This window comes from Monodelphis domestica, chromosome 7 (assembly GCF_027887165.1).
Source record: "Monodelphis domestica isolate mMonDom1 chromosome 7, mMonDom1.pri, whole genome shotgun sequence".
NCBI classification, from domain to species: domain Eukaryota; kingdom Metazoa; phylum Chordata; class Mammalia; order Didelphimorphia; family Didelphidae; genus Monodelphis; species Monodelphis domestica.
This window is the reverse complement of record NC_077233.1, coordinates 155538475-155565366: the sequence shown is the minus strand read 5'-3', so window position 1 is coordinate 155565366 and position 26892 is coordinate 155538475. Positions and strand designations below refer to the sequence as shown.

At 38.1% G+C, this 26892-nt stretch overlaps 1 protein-coding gene and 1 long non-coding RNA gene across 10 annotated transcripts in view; one reads left to right on the top strand and one right to left on the bottom strand.

Moving 5' to 3' along the window:
* Positions 1-8257: 8257 nt before the first annotated feature.
* Positions 8258-19576, bottom strand: LOC103093462 (uncharacterized). Its single transcript, XR_001623539.2, has 2 exons — positions 19470-19576; positions 8258-9544 (listed from the first exon to the last, which is right to left on the bottom strand). It is a non-coding gene; the product is annotated as an uncharacterized LOC103093462 (long non-coding RNA).
* Positions 19524-26892, top strand: part of STX17 (syntaxin 17) — a 133259-nt gene continuing 125890 nt past the window's right edge. For 2 of the 9 annotated variants that reach the window (XM_007498989.3, XM_007498983.3), the window contains exon 1: positions 19534-19669. The gene's annotated coding sequence lies outside the window, so the exon portion shown is untranslated. The other 7 variants (XM_056805903.1, XM_007498984.3, XM_056805901.1 and 4 more) reach the window with 6 other exon arrangements.

Sequence of the window (26892 nt, the reverse complement as noted above, 5' to 3'; positions counted from 1 at the left end):
CTTCTTATAATTGCCTGAAGTTAATCTCTTCTCTCTTCCTATTTATTTCCATGTTGCATGCCGTAACATGTGAAAGTATGTTTATGTATATGTTTTCAGCACACTATATCTTACATATGTCCTGTTTCTTGTCTGTCCTCTTGATATTTACAAATATTTATAGTATTAATTGTTTTTTGCTGTCCTTTTTCAGCTCCCAAAGTTTCTGCCTCTTTTCTCTTCTTGCAGCTTTCCTTCATGCTTTTCCTCTAGCTGGTATGTCTTTATCTTCCCCTCAATTTGTCCCCTTAGCTTTCTCACAGTTGTCGACACTTGACAGCTGTCGACACTTGGTGGTTATCGACACTTGAATGATGAATCACAGCTTTCGTCTACTTTTGGATCACTTTCAGGAACTTCTACCTCCCTATCTTCTAACTCTATTGTTTCTCTTTGATTTCTATTCTCATTTTCATTGTCCTCATCTCTATTTTTGCTTTGATCTTTCTATCTCTGAGCTTTTTGGAGTTTCACATTGGAACACTGAACCCATGCATTTTTACCTAGGATTTTTATTGAAGATGGAGTTGTGCATAGCACTTTATAGGGTCCTACCCATTTTTTGTCAGTAGCCATTTTTCTATTAAAGTTCTTTATATATACTTTGTCACCCGATGTTATATTGTACAGTGACTAATCCAGAGGTGTTGTTTGTTGGATTACAACCATTTCATAGAGCTCTTTAATTCTGGTTTGTAATGTTTTTATGTAAGTTGATAGCTGGCAATCTCCTCCTAATGCACATTTGGGCTTGTAATGGAGGATGTCCATATGGTATTTAGAATGGAGAAAGATGTAAACTCCAACTTGGTTGAGTTTGAATGTAGAAAAGCTCTACCAGTAGTATTTCAGTCCATTTTAAATGAGTCTCTGAACAGATTTTCCTGATCAAAGTTTTGATCTCTCTGTTCAGTCTTTCAACCTGTCCAGAGCTCTGTGGATGGTATGATGTGTGAAAGTTGGCTTTGATCCCCAGATTTTCATAAACTTGTTTTAAAATGGATTGAGAGAAATGTGATCCCTAGTCTGAATCTATACAAGCTGGAATTCCAACCTAGGGATGACCTCTTTAAATAGCACTTTTACTATGAATGCTACATTATTTTTCCTAGCAGTAAAGACTGCTGGCCATCTGGTTAGTCTGTCAACTATCACTAGGCAATATTTAAACCCTTTAACTCTTAGCATTGTGATGAAATCTATTTGTATCCTTTCAAATGGAGTGAAAGCTAATGGTTGACCTCCAAGACCTTTCTTTTTAAACACTCCTTGATTGTATTTCATACAAATGCTGTATCTGCTCCATATTTTTATTGCAATTGATGAAATTCTAGGTGCTAGCCAAAATCTCTGGACTGTATTGATCATAGTCTGGGGCTCAAAGTATTCCTTGTTGTGTATTGCATTGCATACAAGATAGAAACACTTTTTGGTAAGATGGGTTTTCCTGTGTCTGCAAACCAAATCCTTCTATCTCCTTGGCTCCAAAGTTCTTAATCCATGTCTAGACTTCCAAATCATTGTAAGAATGTTAGATAGGTTTCCTCATTGATTGAAAAGCTCAGAACATGCATTGGGCCTTTCCTGGCTGTGAATCTGTCCCCAAAGTATGAGTTCTACAGTGGATTACTGCCACTTTCTTAGGCAATTGTATTGCTTCCAGAAGTTCATTAATTATTTTGGCATAAGCTATTTCTTTTCCTGAACTGGTTAAGAATCTCTGATCTTTCCTCATCTCTCTGGTCACATGTATTACTGAGAAAGTATATTTGTAATCTGTGTAGATGTTTACTCTTCTGCCTTCCCCTGCCTTCCCCTATCTTACATGCATGGATGGGAGCCACTAGCTCTGCCCCTGGAGTACTTATATTACTGGGCAATGATCTAAACCGTGTTTCTGTTCCTGTTAATACTGCTGCCCCTGTAAATCTCCTCCCTTGATGCATATAACTGGACCCATTCATTGGGAAATAGAAAGTATTAATCTGTTGTGAACTATTTCTTGTTGTAGTGACTGATGTACTCTGGCTTTTGACTAGAGAGAGCTGCTGCTAATATGGGGACACACCTGAGGGCTTCTTAGTTACAATGAAGATAGAAGTACTTTCTTCAGAGATACTGAGAGATACAGAGAGATGCTGAGAGAGATAGAGGGATGTTGCTACAGGGGAATGCACTGGGGTCTGCCTACTGATCTCTATTGATGGCTGATTGATCAGTATTCTCCTAATCTCCTTCTACCCTTCACTGCCTCCCTTCTCCAACCCTCTCCCACCTGCTTCCCTTCCCCTCCCCCTTGTCAGTCAGTCTCCTTTCTATGTAACTTAAATGTGACTATGAGGTTTAGAGAAACTGCTCTTGTTCTCTTTCTCAGGTAAGGAGGTTTGTTGGAAACAAACAGGACAAGGAAACTGAGGAAAGAGGTATGAGGATTTCCCTAAACTATAAGGAGAATTTGAGTGTTTGGGTTAATCAGTCCAGTCACAAATTGTGACAGGGGGACACTGATAAAGATGGAGGACCACTATTAAAATCTTCTTTCTTCTTCACAAAGTCACTAAGGTCTCTCAGCCTAATTTCAGAAGCCCCCCCCCCCCCAAGGATCCTTCAGCCTGGGACAAAGCTAGCAAGATTAGTTCAGGGCTTCTCTCCTTCAGCCAGCCACCAAGAAAAGTCTCTCCTTCAGTCTGACTTTCCTCCAACTCTTGGTCAGTAAAATCCCAGAGAGAAAGTCCCAGTTTCTCCCCTGGTCAGCTTCAACTCCCAGAGCCAGAGAATCAATTCCTCCTTTGGTCAGAGCCCCAAAGCAAATCCAGCCCCACAAGGGTCCTTCAACCAGGTTCAACTGCCTCTCCTCCTGGGAACATTCCATTTGGAACCTTCTTCTTGATTGACAGACAGGTCCCAAGCCTTGGTTCTTGCATCTTGACTTGTCCTGCAAAACCTCTCTCTCTTCATGTCTCTACCACACCATGTAGATTTCTAAGTCTGGATTTGTTATTGGAGTATCTTTCAAAGCCATCCTAGTTTTTTCTACTACGATATCACATCTTTACAGTTATGGATGAGATCTCCTTGGAGTGGTAAATCTGGGAAAATAGTTGCAGAGTTTAGGATATTACATTGCTTCAGGATTATGTTTTTGTTACTTAGCAACACAATTTCATATTGGGAGAGCCTCTGCTGAGTGAAAGCTTGCAGATTGCCTCTTTTTAAGATTGCTTCCACCTGGTGAGCAGAATAGGCAGTCAGTCTGGATCCCAGCACAAGACCCATTGACTTTTGGATCAACAGTGCCGCCACAGCAATTGCTCTTAGACAAGGGATCATGCCTTTGGCCACATTATCCAATTGAACACTATAAAAAGCCACTGGTCTAAAACTGGGTCCTAGGGTTTGTGCTAGGATGCCTGAAGATATCCCCTGGACTTCATGGACAAACAGATGGAATTATTTGCCATAGTCAGGGATACCTGGGACTGGTGCTGTTCAGATTAATTCCTTGAGTTTTGCTAGGGCTTACAGAAGTTCCTTATATATCTTCAGTGGTTCTGGGACATAGTGCTTTTTAAGATTTGTTAGACATTTAGTTATGTGACTATATCCTAGAATCCATTGTCTACAAAACCCTGTAACCCCTAAAATCGCTCTCAACTGCCATTTGGTCTTTGGCACACTGAGTTTTTGAATGTCATTGATTCTTTTCTTGGATATCTGCCTCATCCCCTTCTCCAATATAAAACCAAGATATTTCACTTTGGGTAAACACCATTGTAATTCTAACTTTGAATCTCTGTGGCTTCTTTTATACAGTTCACATAGGAGTCTAGTGCTATCCCTGAGACAAATCTTTGGTGTGGGGCTTGCTAAAAGGATGTAATCAACAAAATGGACTATGGTACATTCTTTAAACATGATTGACTTTAGATCTTGCTTTAAAATTTGACAAAACAAGCTTGCTGACTCGGACCAACCTTGTGGAAGACAACCTCAGGTTAGCTGGGTCTCTTCCCAAGAGAAAGTAAAGATTTTTTTGACTGTCTTCATGAATAGGGATTGAAAAATAGGCTGAGCAGAGATCTACCACTGTGCAATAGCATTCTTTGCTAGGAATTTCATCTAATATTGTTGCAGGGTGTGAATCTTAAAACTGCTCAGACTCTACTTCACACGATTTGATTAAGCTATTCCCCATTTTTAACAATGGAGGTACTTGGTTAGGAATGTATTGAGAATTTCTAAAATTACTCCTCCCTACTCAGACAGTGCCTTAGGGGAAGATAAAGTTGAAAACTCCTGATTGAACAATGAAAAGTCCCTAACTCATACTTATAGTGAAGCTAAAACCTTAAGCTAGGTCTATTTTTAGATCTAATACAAAAAGGTGCTCAGTACCTATAAAGGTTAAATTAATATCTAAAAGGTCAAGCAACTTACAAAAGGCAAGCTTAACAGGAGAGGTGTGAAGTACTCGGTAGATTTTATCTAACCAGAGAAGGTGAGAACAAAAGAAGATGAGAACTAAGCCTGGGCAAAAGCATCTACTGTGATTGGTAGACGTGAAAATTTAGGGGAGGTGACATAAGAGATAATTTCTTTAAAAGGAGAAGGCAGTTTAGGTAAATTGGAGTTATTGGATTGGAAGTTAGTTGGAGTTGGAGTTTGGAGGTTCAGAGCTTGCTTGAAGACAATCTTGTGGTGAGTGATAAAGACTGACTTGCTCTCCCTTAGGCTCAGGCCTAGGCCATTTGGCCTAGGCCCTTTCTACTATTTTCGCTTGCTCTCGCTCTCTCTCTCTCTCTCTCTCCTTCCCTTAATTCCTCCATTTATATCAATTAAAATCTCCATAAAACCCAGCTGACTTTTTTCATATTTGGGAATTTTTCCCATGGCGACCACTTAATTTTAGATTTTTTTTTTTTAAATCAAGACACTAAAAATTATCTTTACAGTTTGGCTGAAACCTTTATAGTTTTGGCAATTCACAGTCTTGGCAAACCACATTTTCATGGTTACAAGGGCTTGGCATGATGGGATGTGACTTTATTATAAAATCATTTACTGCCCATAGATCTTGTATGAATCTCCATGATGTTTTGCCTTGGCTGTGTTTGGCTTTGTTTTCTTGATAGTCATAATTGGTATGTTGTACTCAGATATTGTTGGCACTATTATTTTTTGACTTATCAAGTTTTCAGTGATTGGTTTTATGTCCTCAATGGCTACAAAGTTTGTACTGAAGTATTTGTGGTGCCATTCCTTAGTTCAAACTCTCACTGGTATTGCAGATTTTAGTAACCCAATATCTGTGGAATGTTTAAACCATACTGCTTCTGGAATTTCACTAGGGGTTGGAAAAACTGATTTTACTTCCTCTTCACCTACCATTGTATCTAAAAATAGCAATGGATAGGCTTTCAATGACTCTTTTGGAAGACAAAGCATTATCTTCCCTGAAGTATTACAATGAATCATGGCCCCAAGTTTACCCAGTAGGTCTCATCCCAAAAGATTTTATGGACATTCTGGGATTAGTAGGAACGTGTGGTCCACTGTCAGTGGCCCAAGGGTAACCATTTTGGATTGACGTTTTGGAACTTTTTGAATCCTTCCAGTAGCCTCCATCACTTGTACTGATCCTAATATTCTCAGGAGATGTTTTTAAAACTTATTTTGAAGTGCCAGTATCAACTAGTACTGAATATATTTTCATTGCCTACTTTGATTGCCACATGATGTTCACTTGAATTTGGTGGCTCAAAGACTTCGATTTCAATTTTTCCCAAATCCTATTCCTCTGTTATGTGAGTATTAATATTGACTATTGTCAATGAGTATTAACTTTGCTCTAGAGATTTAGTTTGCATCCCAGATGTTGTGTGCATTGAGAATGAATGATTTGCATGAGTTTGGGGAGCAGGGGAATTCAGATTGCTGTTTGGCTTATTCCCTGACAATAGAGACTTTGAAGGAATGAACTTCTTGACATTAAGGTTTGTAAAAATGGAGATTTGAACCTCAGAATTCAATCCCCAGAAGTCCTTGGCACTTCCAGAATTTCCTATAATCTCATCTGAGATCCCCGCCTGGGCCAAGAACAAAATTTGTATTTAAACTGACTGCACCACCTACTTGGTCTCTCAGCTTCTGCTTCTAAGCACACACATCTCTCAAAATGTAGAGCAAGTGAAATTGGGCTTATCAGCACTAGAAACGTGGCTTATTGATTTATATCTCTGATTTCTAATAATCTTTAATAAACCTCTAAAAATATAAAACTTTTAGTAGAGAAACTAATATAACTGTTACAATTAAAATGTAAATTTCTGCATTTGATCACTGACAGGTCTCTCTTCCTCATCAGCCCCCTTGCTTATGTCCCCAGGAAGTCTGCTTATTTGGTTCTCTAGAATTGTTTGTGACTGTTCTGGTACCTTAGCCCCTACTATTATTGGAAAAGACAGTTTTTCCTCCCTATCAGGTAGAGATTCTGATTTGGAGGAACTAGAGGACACTGAGGACTTTAAATCATTTGCATTTGCTTCTGCACTTTCGCTAGAGATCCCATTCCTAGCCAACAGTGGTCTTCAGTTGTGTAATTACACTGGCTCATTGATAAGACTTCTTTTAGGTCGCTGTCCCTTGATTCTGTATCTTTTGCAATGGTTTCCAGGTATAGTCTTGCTCACTATTAAACTCATCTGTTCATTATTTGTTGTAACTTTATCTCCATCTAATTCCCCTCTGGTGACCTCAGTCTCTTCTATCACTGTTCCATCTAGCTTACAGATTTTTGTATTATTTTCCCCATCTTTAACACTTTTCCCTCATTTTCTCTTCTTATATCATTTTCCACTGTTTTTGTATCACTATCTTTTTCCTTGGTTCTATTTCCATCTCTCCTCCTTCTCACACTCTTAATTTCTGCTTCCCCCATGGTATGGCTTCATAATTCGTCAGATTTAGCAGTCTCAGCAGCAATAGAGGAACACCTAGGCCTAGTGCCTTGGACAAATCTTTTCATTGTGTTCAGATCTGGGGCTTGACTTCTGGAGGTACTGGTACAAATGTGAGAACAGCATTGTCCATATTGTGTGTTATTGTTGTCATGTGCATTGCTTTTCCAATTTCCCCTTCTGGTGTTCCCAGTGTCAATTTGGGCTTTTAGTCTGCAGTTTCTGACAAAGTGTTCAATTTTGCCACATAAGAAACATCATGCTTAATTGGATCTTTGTTGTCTTTGTGCAAATTCTTCTAGGTCAGTACAATTGTAGTGTTGCAAAGTTTTTCACTTCATCTATTTCTTTTTGCCTCAGTTTGTTATTTGACTCTTTGAGCTGTGTTCTTAACTCCTGAACAAGCTCATCTCTCTGTTCAGATTTATGTTCTTTCTATCCATTAAATACATAAGAAGCTGTCTTTCTTAAATCTTCTAGGCTTGGAGTCTCCCACCCTGGGAAATGCATCCCAAAAAATTTCTTGACCAGTATGCAATTGCCTTTCATGAATTGTCTTCTTATGTGTTATAATTTAGGCTCAGTTAAATTGGTAAACCCAAGAAGGTTCTCCCCCATTTCTACAATATGATCTAGAAATGTGGAAGGATGTTCCCCTGCTTCCTGCTTGAGCTTTTCAAATTTCCCCCATGTATCAGGTCTTAAAGCAAAATATTTCATGGCTTCAATGAGATCTTGTCTTGCCTGATCTAGAAATCTCAAATTTTGGGCACTGGAAAGTTCTAAATTGTGCCCATCCACAGTCCAAGAAATTGAATTCAGGTTAGTCCTAGTTTCAGTGATAAATTGCTCCTTCTCCCTTTTAGAAAAAAGTTTGGATAGAAGCTCTGTGTCTTTGAATGAGGGATCAAAAATTGCATGGCAAAACTCTTATGCACTTCATTGGTTCAGCATAAAAACTAGGCATTCTTTTCTTTAGGTGTTCAAGGTCTCCAGTTATGAATGGCTTGTGTGTTTTGATGTGATACTTTTTGTCAACTGGATTAACTCTCAGTAATTTACTTTTACCTTCATCTGTGCATGAGTATGCTAATTTTATAAAAAGCTGACCTGAGATCTGATCAGACAGAGGAAGTCCCTAATAGCTGGGAGGACCAAAAAGGTTTCTTGAAGAAGGTGGCACATAAACTGAGTTTTTAAGGAAACCAGAGGCAGAGATGAGGAAGGAGACCCAGGCATAAGGGACTACGAATAAAAAAAGCTTGGAGGCAGAAAATGAAGTCTTTTATGAGGATCAGCAAATAGTCCCAAAGCACATAGCAGAGGCCCAAGAATGAGCCATAGATTATATATATATATATATATACATATATATATACATACATATATATAATAGATAATAAACAGCTAATATTTACAAACTACTTTAAGGTTAGCAAAGCAATTTATATATATTATCCCATTTGATCTTCACAACAACGCTATGAGGTTGGTGCTATTATTATCTCCATTTTACAGATGAGGAAACAAGCTGGGAGAGGTTAAGTGATTTGTCTAATCACTTACCTGGTAAATGCCTAAAGTAGAATTTAAACTCAGGTCCTACTGAATCCTAGTCCAGCATTTTATTCATTAGCATTTTCTCACACAGTCAATAGAGGATTTTTTTTTTCTCCTTGACTATTCATACAAAATAGTTTTTGCTTTTCTGTCTTTTTTGCATTTGGGGCAGGAGTAGGAGAGAGAATATGGGTTGCCCCTTCCAAAAATCCCACCAAAAAAAAAATGGCATGGTTGTACTACAATATTGCTGCACCCTCTGAAATGATGATTATGATAGATTCAGAGAAACCTGGAAATATATGTATGAAATGATGATGAGTTCAATGAACAGAATTTAGAGAACAATTCTTGAACTGATTGGCACTCATTTAAATTCTAATTCTTTGGAACAGCAAAAGTGTTGCTATAAGTATCTTTCTACAAGTGGTTTCTTTCTCTTAGCATTTTAACTTTAGAGAATATATGTCTAGTTATATATATATATATATGTATATATATATATATATATATAATTTATTTTTTTAGTGCATGCAGTATTAGGAGGACTAGCATCTCTAATGTGAGGACTAGCCAAGCCCATTTCAGGGCTGCTCATTCACCTCTGGTGTCCACCTTTTCACTCAGTTCTCACTTGTGGCTTCAAGAAGCTGCAAGCATGTCCAGCAGTCATACCAGAGTAAAAACCATCATGGCACAAATGGGCTAAGTTAGATCAAGGGTAACTGACAAGTCTCTCATCCCTTGGTGAGTTTTTTTTGTTGTTTTTTTTTTTTTGCTGGGGAGGGGGCGGGTGTCTACCCCAAGTTCATGAAGACTTAGAATGGCTGGATAAGAACAATTTGTTTCAAAGACCATGAAGGAGTCTGAAGCAGATGCTGTGGAGAGCTTACAGCTTGGTTAGATATTAAAGATGTCAAGGTTATCCACTTCATCTCAGGTCATTTCAGTTGTTTTGACTTATATCTTGCCATAGGACTTCAATGACTCTGGAAAATAAAGTGAGGTTGATGATTACCAACTTTGCCTCACTTAAATTCAATTAATTCACATGAAACTCAAGGTGTTACCCTGTTATGTCATCAATTATCTTTGAAAATTTAGGACAAGCCACAGCTCCTATATAGCCAGAACAAAACAAAACAAAAAAAATCTGTGGAAAGGAGCAATGTGTTAGAACAGTAGAGAGGAAGACGTTAAGATGTAAAAAGCTTTAAACATCAAGACTCTGAAAGGAAGGAGGAAGAGGGGACAAGGAGACATTGGCAGCTTTTGAGTATATGAATCTTTGAATCATGCCCCTTATATTATACCCTTTCATCCTTTTCTATCCCATTGATTGATCCCTCAAATTGGAATATTACTTTTTTGATCTATGATCCTAAAAGTAATAGGATAGATTTGGAATTTGTTGAATAAAGAATGTCAGATGAGTCAAAAAAGCAATTAGAGGGTTGTAAAGAGCAAAATGTCAAACACATGGCCCAAAACATGTGGCTCACAACACTCAAATGTGACAAACTAGATTAAAATGTAGTTCCTATCTGATTTCTAAGTTAACAAGTAATCTACAGGGATACTTATATATGGTTTAGTGGTTCCATTCAATTTGAGTTTAACACCACTAATGTAGACTACTGAAGGGGGAAGAAATTTGAAATAGAGAAGACCAATAAGGAAATTACTAAAATAGTTCAGAGAAGAGGGTGGAGTAGGGAAGTATACACAGATTGTTGTACAGATAGAAACAAAATTTTCATAACAGGACCACTTGCTATTACCTGTATTCACTTTTCCATCCCTAGCCTCTAGGCTGTATACTTTGTGGTGCCTGGAATGCTTTTCTTAGCTTTGACTTTTGGAATATTTCCTTCTTCAAGGAACAGATCAAGTGTTGTCTCCTACATAATCTTTCCTGATTCCTGAAGTTGTATTTTGCTCTCATTCTAAAATATTATTTTGTATTTATTTTGCACATATTTAGTATTGACTTACCAGTCTATGCATTGTCTACCATCACCACAAAAAAGAAAGTAAGCTCTTCTAAGAAAAGAGTGGTTTTGTTCATACACATCAATTCTTCAAAGACTTGTGATTTTTTTTGTTTGGGTACTGCCCACCACAAAACATATTATAACTTCATCTTAGAGGAAAAAATGCATAAATCATTAATAACTAGAGAAATGCAAATTAAATAACTCAAGTTCTACCTCACACCCATCAATCAATAAAGATGAAAAAAAAAGAAAGAAAATGAAAAGAGGGGCTGCAGAGAACCAGGGGAATTAATTCAAATGCTAGGGGAACTGAGTTAGTCCAGAAATTCTGGAAAGTAATAAGGAACTATCATCCCTAAATCATTAACTATCCTTTAGGCTGTGATTGGATCGTGGGCTCCTTAAGGACAGGGACTGTCTTTTGCTTCTTTTTGTATTCATACTGCCTACCATAGGGTTTGGCACTTAATGGAAGTTAAGTTAGTTAAGGTAGTTAAGTGTGGTAACAATGTTTATTGACTTTATTGACTTTTTAGTGTGAAACCACTAAAAGGTATATACCTCAAGGTGATCAAAGAAAGAAGAAAAAGATCAATATTTTTTAACCCAAAATTAGTTTTTAATTGGAAAAAGAACTGGGAGGAAAAGGAGATGCACTTCAAATATGGAATGATTGAAAAAATGGAAATATATTAACGTAATATATTATTGTACCGTAAAACCTGAACATAACCACAACAGCTTATAAAATAACAACACTCACTGTAAAGACAAACAACTTTGAAAGCCTTAAAAATATTCATCAATGCAATAACCAACCATGACTCCAGAGGACTAAAGATGAAGCACAGAGAGATGATGGCATCCAGTTGTAGAATATGGCCATTGTGGGATCTGTCTAGCTTATTTCCAATTTTTCCTCTAGATAGTTTGTTTATACATAATTGTTGGTTTATGTCTTTTGCCTTTATTGTGCTTAGCACATAATAAAACTTTATTAACTGGCTTCATTAACTATGCATACATGTTAGAGGGGTTTGGTTTGGTTTTGAACTTGGGGAGGGGGAGTTGGCAAGAGAAGTCCCCAAAAGAAGCAGTCATTGGATCATTTTTTAATACATAAAACGGAAAGCCAAAACAAAATAAAAGCAGTACAACTCTGGAAGAAGCATAATGAAAGTTTTTTTTTTATTTGCTTACATTGTTATATTTATATTATATACCTAAAAGTGGAGCTGTATATAATAGAGCCTTGCAGTTTTATGTACAATCCTTTTCTCTGTTCTACTATGCATATGCAAATGCTCATTTTATTTGGTGTTTATAACGACTTTAAAAATATGCATTTTGGGGGAAAGATTGTTTGTACAAAAATATTTGTAGCTGCACTTTTTGTGTTGTCAAAAAATTGGAAAATGAGAATATGTCCCTCGATTGGGAAATGGCTGAACAATTTGTGGTATATGATGATGATGGAATACTATTGTGTTATAAGGAATGATGAACTGCTTTATTTCTATATGAAGTGGAAAGACCTCCATGAACTGAAGGGTAGTGAAATCAGCAGAACCAGGAGAACATTGTGCACAGTAACTGAAACATTATGGGATGATCAAATGTAATAGACTATCCATATGTGGAGAAAGAACTGTGGGAGTTTGTGGATGGGTATGAGATTTGGGGGTTTGGTTTTAAAAGATTACTCTATTATAAAAATGAATAATATAGAAATGGGATTTGAATGATAATATATGTATAACACAGAGAAATTGATGTCAAACTCCAGAAAGGGGGAGGGAAAATAGGAGGGAGACAACAAAAATCATGTAACCATGGGAAAAAATGTTTAATAATTTTTTTAAAAATATACATTTTTAAAAGCCAATTTATAGTCTTAGAGGGTTGCTTGAGGCTTAGAGTTTAAGTGATTTTACTGTGTTCATAAAGGTGTTACATATCAGAAGCAGGATTTGAAGATTTAGGATTTCTCTGATCTTATATAATTATGATCATTTGGAAAGGAATTTCTATTATATAACTTCTTCCTAATTTTTGTTAGTACTATATGAAAATAGCCATGATTTGTGGGTTCTGAATCCTGCTACCTAGTTGAAATTATAAATGATCTCAATTAGTTTATAATTCTCTAATGTTTACTAAATACATTATCATGCAATTTGCAAGTGAATATTATTTGACCTCCTTTTTTTAACCTTTATCTTCTATCTTAGAATCAATATCAGAGTGGCAAGGAGTAGGCAATTGGGTTTAAGTGACTTGCCTAGGGTCACAGAGATAGGAAGTATAGGTCACATTTGAACCCAGGACCTCTCCTCTCCAGGTTTGGTTCTTTATGCACAGAGCCACTTGTCTGCCCCTGTTTGATCTCTTCTTTACCAGTGTTCACGCCTTTATTTGGTTCTCTTGTCTCACTGTTAAACTATCATTTCTAGAATTAATTCAAGTAATAATGGAAGAAAATGGGTAGAGAGGTATTCATACTTTATTTCTGCTTGAACTGGTAAATTTTGTAGAGTTCCACTGCAAACAATGAAAGGTCTTAGATTTAAAAATATGGTTTTGGTCATTATTAAAGATAATACTTCCATATCTTTCACTTTAGAATTTTTAACATAAACAAATGCTATAATTTGTGAAATAAACATGAGGTTTTTGTTTATAACTTATATAGTTGTCAGTTTTTGTTTTGTTTTCTTATATTAAACAATTCTCATACCCCTGATTATGACTGCTTTGAGGCCATAGCAAATTATTGTTCCAATATATTTCCGAATGAATTGAGAGAATTTAATCTAATTTTTATGTGTATCTTTTTTTCCCCTATATTTCGATGGCTCTTCCTCATTCCAAGTCTAGCACTCTTTCCATTATGCCAGACTGTCTTGCCTACATGTTAATATATAGGGATAAAAAATAGACCTGCAATTTCATTGGTACAGGGAACTACAAGGTTAAAAAATTACTTCTAACATTGTAGGTTGGCACCTTCTTTTCAACTTAGTCATAGAGAGTGGCCTAGAGCAGTGGTGTCAAACTCAAATAGAAACAGAGGATTATAATAAGGATACTGTCTTGGAAAATCACATATCAACACAATCTGTTTTCTATTTCCCAGTTACCTTTTAATCTTATTCCAGGGGCCTCTGGCCTAGAGCACTAAGAGGTGCTATGATTAAAATATTCAAGAGACTTATCTGAGGGTAAGAATATAAATTTATTGATTAGACTAGCATATAACCAATAGATTTCTATGTCAGTGGCCCCCTTTATGACCAAAAGACCCCCAGGGTCTTTTAGGCAGATCTATAAATACAGTTATAGGAGCCCATTATTCAGCCCCTCCCTTGAACGTCCCATGACATCTCTAATTGATAAATAGCTAATTAAGAGGTGATCTATCAAATTTTCACCCCTTTCTACCCTTTAGGTGATAGGATTCATGAAGGGAGGAAAAGAATCACTGTCTCCTTTATCTATTAACCAGATTTTATTAAAAGGAAAGTATCCCTTGGAATTCCTAAGAACAAAGCAAATGCAAAAGTCCCCAAACTAGCTGGAGCCTATGATCTGAGATCCTGACACAGGAATTCTCTCTAATATGCAGGAATTAATACAGTATCTAAGAAATAAATTCTTGACGTTAAGTGAGGTTAAGTGACTTGCTTAGGTAACAGAGGTGGTACCTGAACACAAGCCTTTCTGGCGTCAAGGCCAGATCTCCATCAATTATGAAACGCTACCTCTCACCAATATATAGTATAGCTTAACTGAGACTAATTAGCTCCAAGAAACTTTACAGTGAGCAATTTCTTATACAATGTATGGTTATTATACAAATACATCCCCAAGCAAAAGCACAGAAACTATAAATGACCTCTATTAAGATTCATTAGCTGAGTAAAGATTCCTGAATAAAAAACATGCAGAAGTGTCCACCAAACAGAAGTGGCTCAACGAACAAAGGGGTGCCAAGATTGAGAATTTTCTCCTTACATGCCATTATTAGCAGTACTACTCTCATCTGCAGGAATTCTTTCCATATGGCTAACAAATTTTCACCTCCTCTTAAATCTCCCAATTCCACTAATACTGAATCCTCAAGTATCTAAGAGTAAACTTCTCTCTCTCCACCCAGACTGGTATTGGTTCATTCCCATTCACCTCAACCCCAACCCTTTAATGTTTTCCTCTAGATTTGCTTGCTCCTGCCAATAGGTCCTCTGAAATTCCTGCTCCATGATCAACAAATTTCCTTTCAATTGAAACTTCTTCCTCTTATGCTTCTTTTATTTTTTCATATTCATATAGTCCAGGTTCTCCTCAAAAAACAACGAATTTCTAGGTATACTTTCTGAAGGAGCTCAATAACTTTTCAGTCTTTCTTCCCACATTTCCTGCCCTCATTTTAAAAAAATTATGTAGAGGGGGCAGCTGGGTAGCTCAGTGGATTGACAGCCAGGCCTAGAGATGGGAGGTCCTAAGTTCAAATTTGGCCTCATATACTTCCCAGCTGTGTGACCCTGGGCAAGTCACTTGACCCCCATTGCCTTGCCCTTGCAGCTCTTCTGCCTTGGAACAAATATACAATATTGATTCCATGATGGAAGGTAAGGGTTTAAAAAAAAATTACATGTAGAAACAATTTTTGACAATTGTTTTCTGACATTTTGCAATTTTGATTCTCTCCCTCCCTATCCCTACCCTTACCAAGCAGTAAATAGTCTGATATAGGTTATACCAGTGCTTTCATTCAATGCCTATTTCCATATTCCCCATGCTATAACAGAAGACGTATATCATGTAATTAAAAATAACTTATTAAGGAAATAAAGTAGAAGATGGTGTGTTTTGATCTGCAATCAGATTCCAACAGTTCCTTCTTTGGCTGCATTTCCTGCCTTCATGCTAGGGAACTTGGACATGCATATTGATGTTCCCTCAGATACCCCAAACCCAAACTCCCATGGTCTACTTCTACACCCCAGCTGCACAGAGACTGTCACATCCTTGATCTTGCTACCATTCCAAATTGTTCTTTCATAAGCAAGAAATCTAAAGGTTCTTTATCTAATCATAACTTCATTCATTTTCATTCTCTCTATCCTTTGCTCCTCCAGAATGCATCTTACCAGGACCTCTAAGCAAACTGCTCTACCCCACAGTACCCTCCTTTAGGGGCCATCACCCTTCTCTGGCTTCACTTTGTAATGATGGGGAGTAGGGAAGAGAACAGTTGGGGGTGAATGGAATGTTGAGGATCAACAGTTGCATGAGGCAAGAACGACAGTTGGGAACTGAACAAGGACTTCTGGGAAACTCTCCTGAGAGGAGTCTTGAGGGTGAGAGACAGAAGGGAGTGGAAGGAGGAGTTATTTCTCGGGGCTATTCAAGACCCCTGTGGAGATTTCTGTCACAGACAGAAATCCTAATATCAAGGGTTCCTGTTTAAACATCACAGGTTCCTGTCAAGAAACCTAATTTCTTCAAAGACTTTCATTTTTATGAACTATTGAGATACTGCATTGGTGAGCAGTGCTTTCCCCTTTTCTACCTCTCCCTGGCTATGAGAAAACCTTGTATTTCTGTAATGAGTTTTATTTAGAAAGAGATTTAGGGCAACCAGAACCCCTCTAACATTGACCCTTTGCCCCCAATCAACAATTAAATCAAACAAGCAGTCAGATAACGAATTCAATCTCATTTATTTATATCTATAGAGTAATCCCATTGGCAGACTCCATCATGTTGCCAGTTTTCAAGAAGACATGAGAGGGAGGTTTGTGAGTGTCCCAAAGCAGCTTATCTAGATTGAGGTCCCATATACCTCTCCTCGCCACCCTTGAGAGCCAGCACGGCCATCAAGGGGCAAGTCTTCACTGAGGAGAGATCTCCATTTTTGTCTCCTTCAAGTAATTCAGGGATTCTGGGAGGGAGTAGTGCGGGAAGCCACTTTCATCAACTCTTTCCTCTCTGCCTTCAACCCTCATATCTCCATCTGAAGAGTGTGAGTCCCCCCAAAACTACAACTTTCTTCTCTTCCCAACGTTTCTTTTTAGTTAATCAATTCAACTTTACACTTAATTTTATATCTGAATACCTTGCTCTCCCATCTTAAAGCCAATAATATCTTCTCAAAAACCCAGCCCAGAAATACTCCATCTGCCTCCAAATTCCTACTCATGTAATTTCTGGAGGAAGCTGGAAAAAAGTCATGTAACTATGCTGACTGGGTCCACTATAAATTTCCTATTTAATTTCAACTGGACTCTCAGTGCAGCAAGGCAAAACTTCTGGACTTTGGTCTACCTCGGATCCTGCTTGTCATTCTCTGTGTGATCCTAATTTGGTTCCTGTCTGGTCCCAAGATGTTCCAACCTGTCCTGATCTAGTTTTCATTCTACCTGTTAAGACTTTGAAGAAAGAAAACCAGCTAAACTTGACTGACCTGTCTACTCCAACCTCCACGGCCTTGGTGATCATACCAAAGTGGTCACCAACCCCTGATCTAGCCAACTTGATCTCTTTACTTTCTTCTGAAGACTGTTTGGAGAGGCCATACTTTAGAGAAGCTAGGTCAGGAATTTTGAGGAACACAGCATAGTCAAGTAGGGTGTGAGATAGCTTGGAAGAAAAAGAAGACAGGTTTGTGAAAACCTCTTAGTTGTGGGATAAGCATTGTATTTATGAACTAGGGACCTCTGTGGCCCTCCTCCCTCACCCAATCCTTGTTATTTAAATATCATTAAACCTTTTGTTGATACATACATTTGTCAGATTGCCTTTGTAAGGTCTCCAGGACTGAGGGTAGCCATCTTGCCCTTGGAGCCTGAGAGAAGCAGAGACAACAGACTTCTACTAAACTTTTTGAGAGGCTAAACCTGGGTCTTTCATAGTCAACTCCTAAATTAATCTTTAAATTCTAAGTGCTAGTTCCTTTTCTACTGGCTAAAAATATGCTTCCCTTCCCCTAGCCTCAAAAAACAAAAAGAAACAACTCTTCTAGGCTCTATCCTCTATCCCATCAAGTGATCATCCTATATTTCTCTTCCCTTTCTTGGCCAACTCCTGAAAAAAAAAAAAGGGGTTTATACTCCTTTGCTTCCACTTCTCTGAAATTTTTCCCAAGTCGTTGCAACTTGGCTTCTGACTTCATCATGCTATTAAAAATGCTTTGTGTACATGTCCTCTTCCCTGGAAGAATGTAAGTTCTCCAAGGACAGGAATAATTTTGCTTTGGTCTTTAATTCCCTATTGCCTACTTAGCACAGTGCCCTGAACAAAATACATGTATTCCCCACCATGCTGCCTTGCTGATCCCCCAGGCCTGGAATGCACTTCCTCATCTTTGCTTCTGAAAATCCCCAGCCTCTTTCAAGGTTTAATTTGAATACCACTGGAAGCTGTTCCAGATCTCCCTAGGCACTTATGTTTTCTGTCCCTTTATTCCAGTCAGTCAACAATCATTTATCAACTCCTGTGTCTGGCACTGGGCTAAGTGCTAGGGAACTGTATAAAAGGTAAAAACACCACTCCTGCCTTGAAGGAGCTTATTTTCTAAGTGGGGCAGAACAACATAGAATGAGAAGGAAATCACTAATGTAGGGGGACTGGGGTCAGGCAATGGGGAAAGGTCTACTGGAGCTGGATTTGAGCTGAGACCTGGAGGAAGCCATCAGAGGCTGAGGTGAGAAATGAGAACGTTATAGTCTTGAAAAGGGGGTGGAGGAAAAGATAAGAACTGAAAGAGGGAATGTTGTGTAAACAGAAAAAATAACTTGCAGCAATGTAGCTGGATCATAGTACCTGGAAAAGAGTAGAGTGTAAGAATAAAAAGGTAAGGACCAAGCTCTGAAGATGATGTTTCTTCTAATAAATCTCTCTATATAAATATATACAAATTGTTTCCTCTCATTAGATCCTAAGTCCCTAAAAGGCAGATCTTCCATCTTTGTCTAGCAGTGTCTGACACACATTAAGTGCTGAAATGATTTTCTTGATTTTAGTCAGAAGCTCTCCTATGTTCAAATCTAAATCATTTCACAGTTCCTAAGGAAAAATATTATCTATCCAAATTGTAAGAATTAGTGTCAAAAATTGATGAACTGACTGAAGAATACTTTTTCATTTTTCTTGTTTTCTTTTGCAACATGGCTAATATAGGAATGTTTTGCATCACTTGGCATGTATCAGTTGATACATTGCTTGCCTTTTGTGGAGATGAAGGAGAGGGAAAGAATTTGAAACATTTTATACAATTCTTTTGTCTCTGGAATAATTTTTTCTTTGTGTGTGTGCTTTCCCAGTGTGGCTATTTGGATTAAAGGTGCATACTGAGGAGAGCATATTGGTTGACCCTTGTTTAAGGTCCCTCCTTGATTAAAAAGTGAAGGAAATAAATGTTTTAAATTGATGAATTATTTTTTGTCTCATTTAGTCAAATGTGTTTGAGGTGGCTAAAATTCAGTAGCATTATGCCTACTAGGGCTTAACTTCCGAGAACTGCAACTACCCATTTTTCTGATTTAGAAAAAAAATTTTTTTTTCTTTGACCCTTTTGCTCCTCCTGGAAACTTTCACTAACTCCCAAATTCCTCGCAGTTTGAAAGTCACAGCAGCTCCACAAAGTCCTAAGAAAAAAGTGAAGGAAAACCAACTTGTTTACTTCGAAGGCCCACGCCTCCGGGGGGGAGGGACTAAGGGCGTGGCAAAGGGCTAAAACCTCCAGTGTGGAGATGTCTGTGGGTGCATCAGGGAGTGTTTAGACACTCAGGTCCCAGCAGGTGTGGACCTTGAATTTCAGGACTGACTGCTTAGGCTCCTCGGTCAGTCAAACTGGTTTTTAAACCTCCACAAGCTTCCTAGTGAGCCCCAAGGCCAAACACTAGGGCTTACTTACGTCACTTGGGATGCTGGTCAAACTCCAGGGTCAGAACTGGGGTGTGGTGGCGATGGCTGGGTCACACACGCACACCCACGCAGTCCGGCGACTGCGGGGTGGCTACGAATGTGCAAGTGCGCCCCACGCCAACTCCTCCCCCGCCCTCCACTCCGGCTGCTGAGCTTTAAAGGAGAGTTCGGTAGGCGTCTAGAGCACAGGTATCGCAGTAGTTTTCCCTCCCCCCATGCCATCACCGCGCCTGCGCCACCGCGCGTGCAGCCTCTTCCGGCAGGGGGGGGGGGGCGTGGGACGCGGGGGCGGCCCCAGTCTCAGCAAGCGTCCGAGGGCGAGGTAAGGGGAACGCCGGGAGAGGGGTTGCCTAGGGACCCGCGCGCGAGCTGCGGGACAGTTAAGAGCACGGAAATGGGAGGAGCAGGAAGGGATCCAACTGGAGGGATTCGCTTAAGCGGGGCGGGATGGCTGACATCTGCCCTCTCTGCTAGGATCAGATCCTCCATATCTCTGGCAGAGACCAAGCTGAAGAAGTAACTAATTTTAGAATTTCAGTTTCGATCTTCAAAGAGCTTTGGAGAAGCTTGACAACAGTCACCGGAAGTGGTTTTTGAGGCGCCCCTCCCAGCCTTGGGGGCGGGGCGGTTAAGCTAGTGACGTGGTGGAGGGACCAGAGATAGACATCCTTCCTTTGACCCCCTCCCTTCCCCTTGTGATGTAATGGAGTGACACGTGGCCATATGAAACTGGTCCAAGGGACCGACTTTGGGCGCGTGGGTGGTGAAATCCACGTGCCCTACACTAGTCAAGTCAATGGAATCATGAGGGAGTAGAAAGAGATCAATGATAGAAGACTCTGCGTGTGACCCCTGAGGGAAGACCATGATGTGGCTTCGTGTGGCCTGACCTGGAGATGTCTGAAAAAGACACGGGTGGGAAATTCAGACCTGAAAATACACACAGGAAATCTGGTAGACTGCATGTAACGGAGAAATATGATAAAGGAGAGTGATAGTGATGGGACGCTTGTAAAAAAGAGCTGTGATATTTTATTCTGTGGATGTTGAGGTACCTTAAAATATAGAAAGCTATGAAAAAGTTTTCATTGACTAAAGCTGTTGCTTAGAGGAGAGTGCAGAGACTCACGAGTCAGGGAGCTTAGTTATAAATCCTACTTCTCTCTTCTATTTTTGTGACAGTGGGCAAGGCAGTAACTTCTCTCTGCCTCAGTTTCCTTATCTGTTTCTTTTGGCATTCAAAGTTCTTAACCCAGCCTCACCCTACCTTCCTTGGTTTCTTAACTGTTAGTCCCTGATAAGTACTCTGATCAAATGACACTGGCCTCCTGGCTGTCCTCTGAACAGACATTTCATTTCTCAGCTCTTATTGAACTGATCAGCCACAATGGAACACACTGTACCTTGACACCCAATATCAAGAAGTTGACTATGAACAACAACCATTCCTCAGCTCCAAGTGTTTTCTCTGGCTGTTCTCCATTTTTAGAACACTTTCTCCTTAGCTTTGTTGAACTCCTTAAGTCCCAACTATAAAAATGTTTTATTAGAAGCCTTTCCCAACCCCTTTTAATTTTAATGATTTTCCTCTGTTACATGTTTTCCATTTTTCCTGTGTATATGCATGGCATATATTTGTTTGCATGTTGTCTCCCCTATTAAATTGTAAGCTCTTTAAGGGCAGAAACTTTCCTCTCTTTTTTTATATCTTCAGTGCTTAGCACAGATCCTGACACATAATAGATGCTTAATAAATATTTATTGATTGATTAGTATTGGAATTGTTAAATATAACCACTATGTGTTTTGGAATTTTTAACATAACATTTTTTATTGTCTTCTGCATTCTTAAGTATCAACAAGTTTGGGATACTTGTCTTTTTTATTATTTCTTCCATTGTGGTTTTCGGGGCTTTTTTTTATGTCTATTCTTCTAGGAAAACTGTATTTACTTAGTTTGTCTCCTGCACAGTCTGTCTTCAAAATCAATGTGCTTTGTATGTATAGAGATAGAGATCATATGTGTGAGTTTTTAAAAGAACATGCCATTTGGCTTCTCCCATAATGATCTTCATTTCTTTCATTTATTTTCCCAATCATTTGTTATCTCTTTTGCTTCTTGAAGATAATTACCATTCTTGGATTCAATTTATTCTATTATGCCTTGAAGGTCTCAAATTCTGCTATTTATTTCCTTTTAATGTCTGCCTTTAAGATTCTTATTTCTCTCTTAAACAATTTAGGAACATCCTGTTTTGGGTTCAATGCTGTCTTGGGAATCCATAGTTTCACTGGGATTCCTTTGTTTCATCAGAAGTTAGTTCAGTTTCCTTTCTTTTGCAATATTTATCTAGAAATATTTGGACTTGGGTATTTTGATAGCCATATTACCTTCTATTTGAATATCTCCCCTGTTGAATTATCAGCTTGTGCTCTAGTTTCTTAACTGAATTTTCTCTCTTCTAAGGGCTTTAGTAATTTAAGACCCTACCCCACCCTCTATCATTTCCTGAGTCCTTCCCCTCTGATGGAGTATGTCTTGGGGACTGTACTTCAAAGTCTCTTCTTATGTTGGAGAATTCACTTTTCAACAGTTTCAGCCCCTACCATAAGTGATTTCTTGGAGAGACTGAGCTGACCCAGCTGGATGCCAGTTTCCTCCTCTTTGGGCCTATAGTAGCCTCATTCACATTTTGACAACTGCCTCAGGAACAACTTGTTTTACCTATACTCACTCACACATCCACCTACTCCACAAGAGGTTGGGCAGAGTTGAGATCTGTTGTTTACTGCCACCAGATGGTAAGGCAAGGGTAGTGGTAGAGTGCATTGTCAGAGACTGCAGGACCAAGGAGGAAATTTCTGAGTGCATCCTAAGAACTCAAGCTAGTGGGATGGTTTGCCCTGCCCCACTAGAATATATGGTTTCATGAGTTAGAGGATGCTGAATGAGTGGATTAGGAATGAGGAATTAGTCTGTTAATTCTTCAGATTGTTACTTTATTAGGTTTCTTAGAGTTTGGCCTGAGGAGCCATCTATAATTCCTTACTTCTTGTGCATAATTCCTAGTTTGGGGGAGTTTTGAGATTTCATTAGGACTGGGGGGAAAATCTTGTTTTCCATCTTGTTGGTCATGTCTATATGACACACTATGAAAGAAATACTAAAACATTTTGCAACAGCATCATTCTAACAGCATCCTATAGAGGCTACTTTGAGACAACATTCTTTTGGATGTAATAGTTCTGATACATTTATTAAAGTCACTTATTACTTTTTCTTTTGTTCTCATATTTTGTTAAAATACTTTTGGTTCCTGTTTTTGTAAAATCATGTTGAAAATAAATAGATGACCACCAGTCTTCTTTTGGGCAGAGATAGGGAACTCTGGATATAGAATTTACATCAACTATTAGATTTTATTGATGTAAGTTTTGCTGAAATGTTTATTTACTTCATTTTTATTCTTTATTACAAGGAATGGCTTGATAGAAAAGTAAAGGAAGCACTTATACAGAAATCATTTAGTCAGTGAGCATTATTAAGCATCTACTGTGTGCCAGGCCCTGTTCATTAATAGAGATAGTCAAAAAATGGAAATAATCTTTGCTAACAGGAAACTTATATTCTTTTTACAAATGAAGATAATATAAATAAATAATATAAATGTAAAATTGTGTTTTAACTGGAAGATAACATGTTTTCCATGTGCACTTCTGTCATTAGCAATTATGAAGGCCTGGTGGGGAAAAGCACTGATAGAAATTACATCAGTTCTAAATTCCTCCTACCTCAGGCTCTCATATCTTTACCTGGGATATACAAAGAAGTGTACCACATAAGCTCTGTAAAGACATAGCCTCTGTACGTGGGGAGATCTAGTTTCAAATGTTACCATCTATGCACACCAAGTCACTTAAGTCTTTAATGCATTAGTTTCCTTTTCTATAAGATGTAGAATAGTACCTACAATTCTTATCAGTTAGGAATCTTGGAAAGCTAAAATAAGATAATGATACGTATATAAAACATTTTACAAATAAAATATCACATAAATGTGTCTTTGTTGTTTAGTCATTTTAGTCATATCCAACTCTTCATGGCCCCATTTGGGGTTGACCCTGGGCAGGTCACTTAATGCTATTTGCTCAGTTTCTTCATCTATAAAGTGAACTGGAGAAGGAAATGGCAAACTACTCTGAAGAGTTGGACACAACCAAACAACAATAGGAGTTCATATTACAATTATTAAAATTACATAATCTTTAGTCTCCCCACCTATTTAGAGCAAATCTAAATTTTCACCAGCCAAGAATGTGTCTCCCATTTATAATATTATTAATACGAAGCTAACTACTGCTGCAATATCACTTTACTTAAAGTTGTGGTTGGGTAGAATGATTTAAAGATATTAAATGAAATTTCTGCTCTATATTAAGTACTCTTGAACTTGAGCACTACATAACCTTATTTTTATGGGAAAATATATCCAGAATACCAACTTGGTCTACTAGAAACACCTGTTTCACCATTTCATTGTGATCATAGTCTTATCTATCCTTCATCTCCCCTATTCTTTGGGCAGGAGAATTTGAATGAATAGCTAAAGAAATTATGGTGTGTAAAAGTAATGGAATATTATTGAACTGTAAGAAATGAAAATAAAATATTACCTGCCATCAAAAAGCTTACATTCTTTCAAGGAAACAGCTTTTATATATATATGAGTATAATTACAAAGTGTATCAATACAAAAAGCACTAGTAGTTAGATTAAGAAAATCCTAAAGTTAATAATATTAAGAACTGAGCTCTTCAACAAAGAGGGATTTGGGGAGGTTGAGACAAGGAGAATGCATTTCAGGAATGGGAGTCAGCCTGTATAGGGTAGGGAGATAGGAGTTAGAATATTCTTGTGAGAGAAACAGCAAGAAGGACAGTTTGACTGATCAGTAGAATGCATGTAGGGACCCAGAAAGATAAGTTGAAGCCAAGTAGTACAGGATTTAAAATGCCAAATTGAGGAATTTGAATTTGCCCCTACAGGTAACAGAGAATCACTGATGTTTATTATGTAAGAAACTAACATGTGCCTTAAAACTATTTAGTGTTTTCTTCATAATACTGTGGATATTTGAAGGAAAAGGGATGAGGCACCAAAGAAATATTCAAGCATTTAGAGAAAGAAGGGATAAAAATGGGAGCAAGGGGTCAGCAAGATTTGTAGAAAGAACAATGATTTTAGAATAGACCTGAGTTCATATCCCTACTTTACCACCTATGATACTGTCCACAAGTGACTTTACCAATAGTTAATTGATTTCCTTTTTAATAAAATGAGGAAATGGATTCAGATGTCTACAAGAATTCTCCCAATTCTAAATCCTACAAATATTCAATAATCAGAAAAAAGAAGGAAATTAGGTGGAGATGTCAACCCTGAAAAAGGATTAATATCGTTTGTAACTAAATGTAATAGTGGGGTTTAATTGCAGCTTTTTGTGGGGGAAATGATAAGGAAATATCTAAAGATTGATGAATGAATTTTCTAGCAGCAGTCAGAGCTGAGATGATATTAGAGAACATGAATTTGATGTGATTAGACTTTATTTGTAACCAACAGGCATAAACTTTTCTGAATTCCTTATAACTCCTAGCTATTGGAAAATGTAGTGGTAAATGATTTTTGTTTACTTCTTCATTTTTTTCAAGTAGGTACCTACTTGACTAGACTAGACTACTTGACTAAGACTATAATGTCTTAGTGCTTTCTTGATAACTATGACTAGTTTTCTAAACAGGCATATTTGACTTGCTCTCTTAGGACTCATTTTTATGTGCAAAAACATAGTGGTCTTCCACTAAAGTCCTTCCATGCTTTATTGGACTATAGTGTGGATTCTGGGTTCTCAAAGTCATTTATATTGCCAGGCTGCAAAAGTGTAGCCCTCATCATCGACTGTACATTTGACTTCAGAAAAGTAGTCTAACAAAATTCATTTGAGTCTTACAGACTGAGAAGGAGCCTTAGAGGTCTTCTAGTCAAACTCAAGAATCCACTCTACACAATAACAACAATTGGGCATCTAGGCTTTGATTGGAAGATTGCTAATGAAGCAGGACCTTCTGAGCCAATTAATTCCATTTTTGGATAACTCTAATTGGGATAGTGACAGAGCATAGTAGATTGAGTACCATGCCTGGAGTCAGGAAGGAAAACTCATCTTCATGAGTTCAATCTGGCCACAGACAATTAGTAAGTAGCTGTGTTTCTGGGGAAGTCACTTAACACTGTTTTCCTCAGTTTTCACATCTATCACATGAATTAGAAAAGGAAATGGCAAACCATTCCAATATCTTTGCCAAGAAAACCCCAAATGGGGTCATGGAGAGTCAGACTTAACTGAACAACAACAAAAACAAATTGTTAGGATTTTTTTTTTCCTTGCATCAAACCTAAAACTTGCCTCTTGACACTTCTACTTATTGGTCCTACTCTGCTCTCTATAGCTAAGCAGAACAAATCAAATCTCTCTTCCATATGACAACCAATTATCTAGAGAAATAGGGAGAGGAGGAATTATTTAAATGAATGTTGCACTCATTCCCACTATTTTTTTTACAAGACCAGTCATGTTGCAAATATGCTAAATATGGAATCATATAGCTATTAGCTAATAGAGCACCTAGAAGTTGATTCTATTATGATTAAAATTCTCTGGAGCCTGTATATTAATTTATAATTTATTTATTAGTAAAGGTTAGAGAGAACCTGGGCACCCCATTTCCTAGCTGCTTTACACAAGCTGTCTCACCTCATCCCACAAGTGGCTCATCTGCAAGTGGCTGTGAGATAAGCCAAGTATGTGCCAAGAGTTTAACACTCCAGAGAAGGGAGACAGAGCAAGCTTCCTCTGTCCCCTCTCTTATAAAGCATATTTTCACCACTCCTATTGGGATTCTTTGGTCACACAGGCTTAACCTCAGTCTGAGTCCAAGTCCTGACTTCCAAGCATACCACCAGTCAGTCACAAAGGGACTTCCACCAGTCCCCTTTCAAAGTTCAGGATGCCACATAGTCAAAGGGTGGGACTGATACTGATCAAAAATGGGTTTTCAAATGAAATAAGGGAGTACAATTTATATTAAGTTCACACAACCCCACTACTTAGGTATAGTTTTTACTGAGATTCACTCAGGCCAACTATAGGATGATACAATTAAAACAGTCAGAGCTGGACAAGAAAGATGGCCTTGACTCAGAAAGACCTGAGTCTAAACCTTACCTCTGACACTTCTATTTGACACTGCACAAGTTACATCATCTATATGGACCTCAGTTTCTTTATCTGTAAAGTGGAAAGATTGGATTAGGTAACCTTTATGATCTCTTTCAGCTTTAAACCTATGAT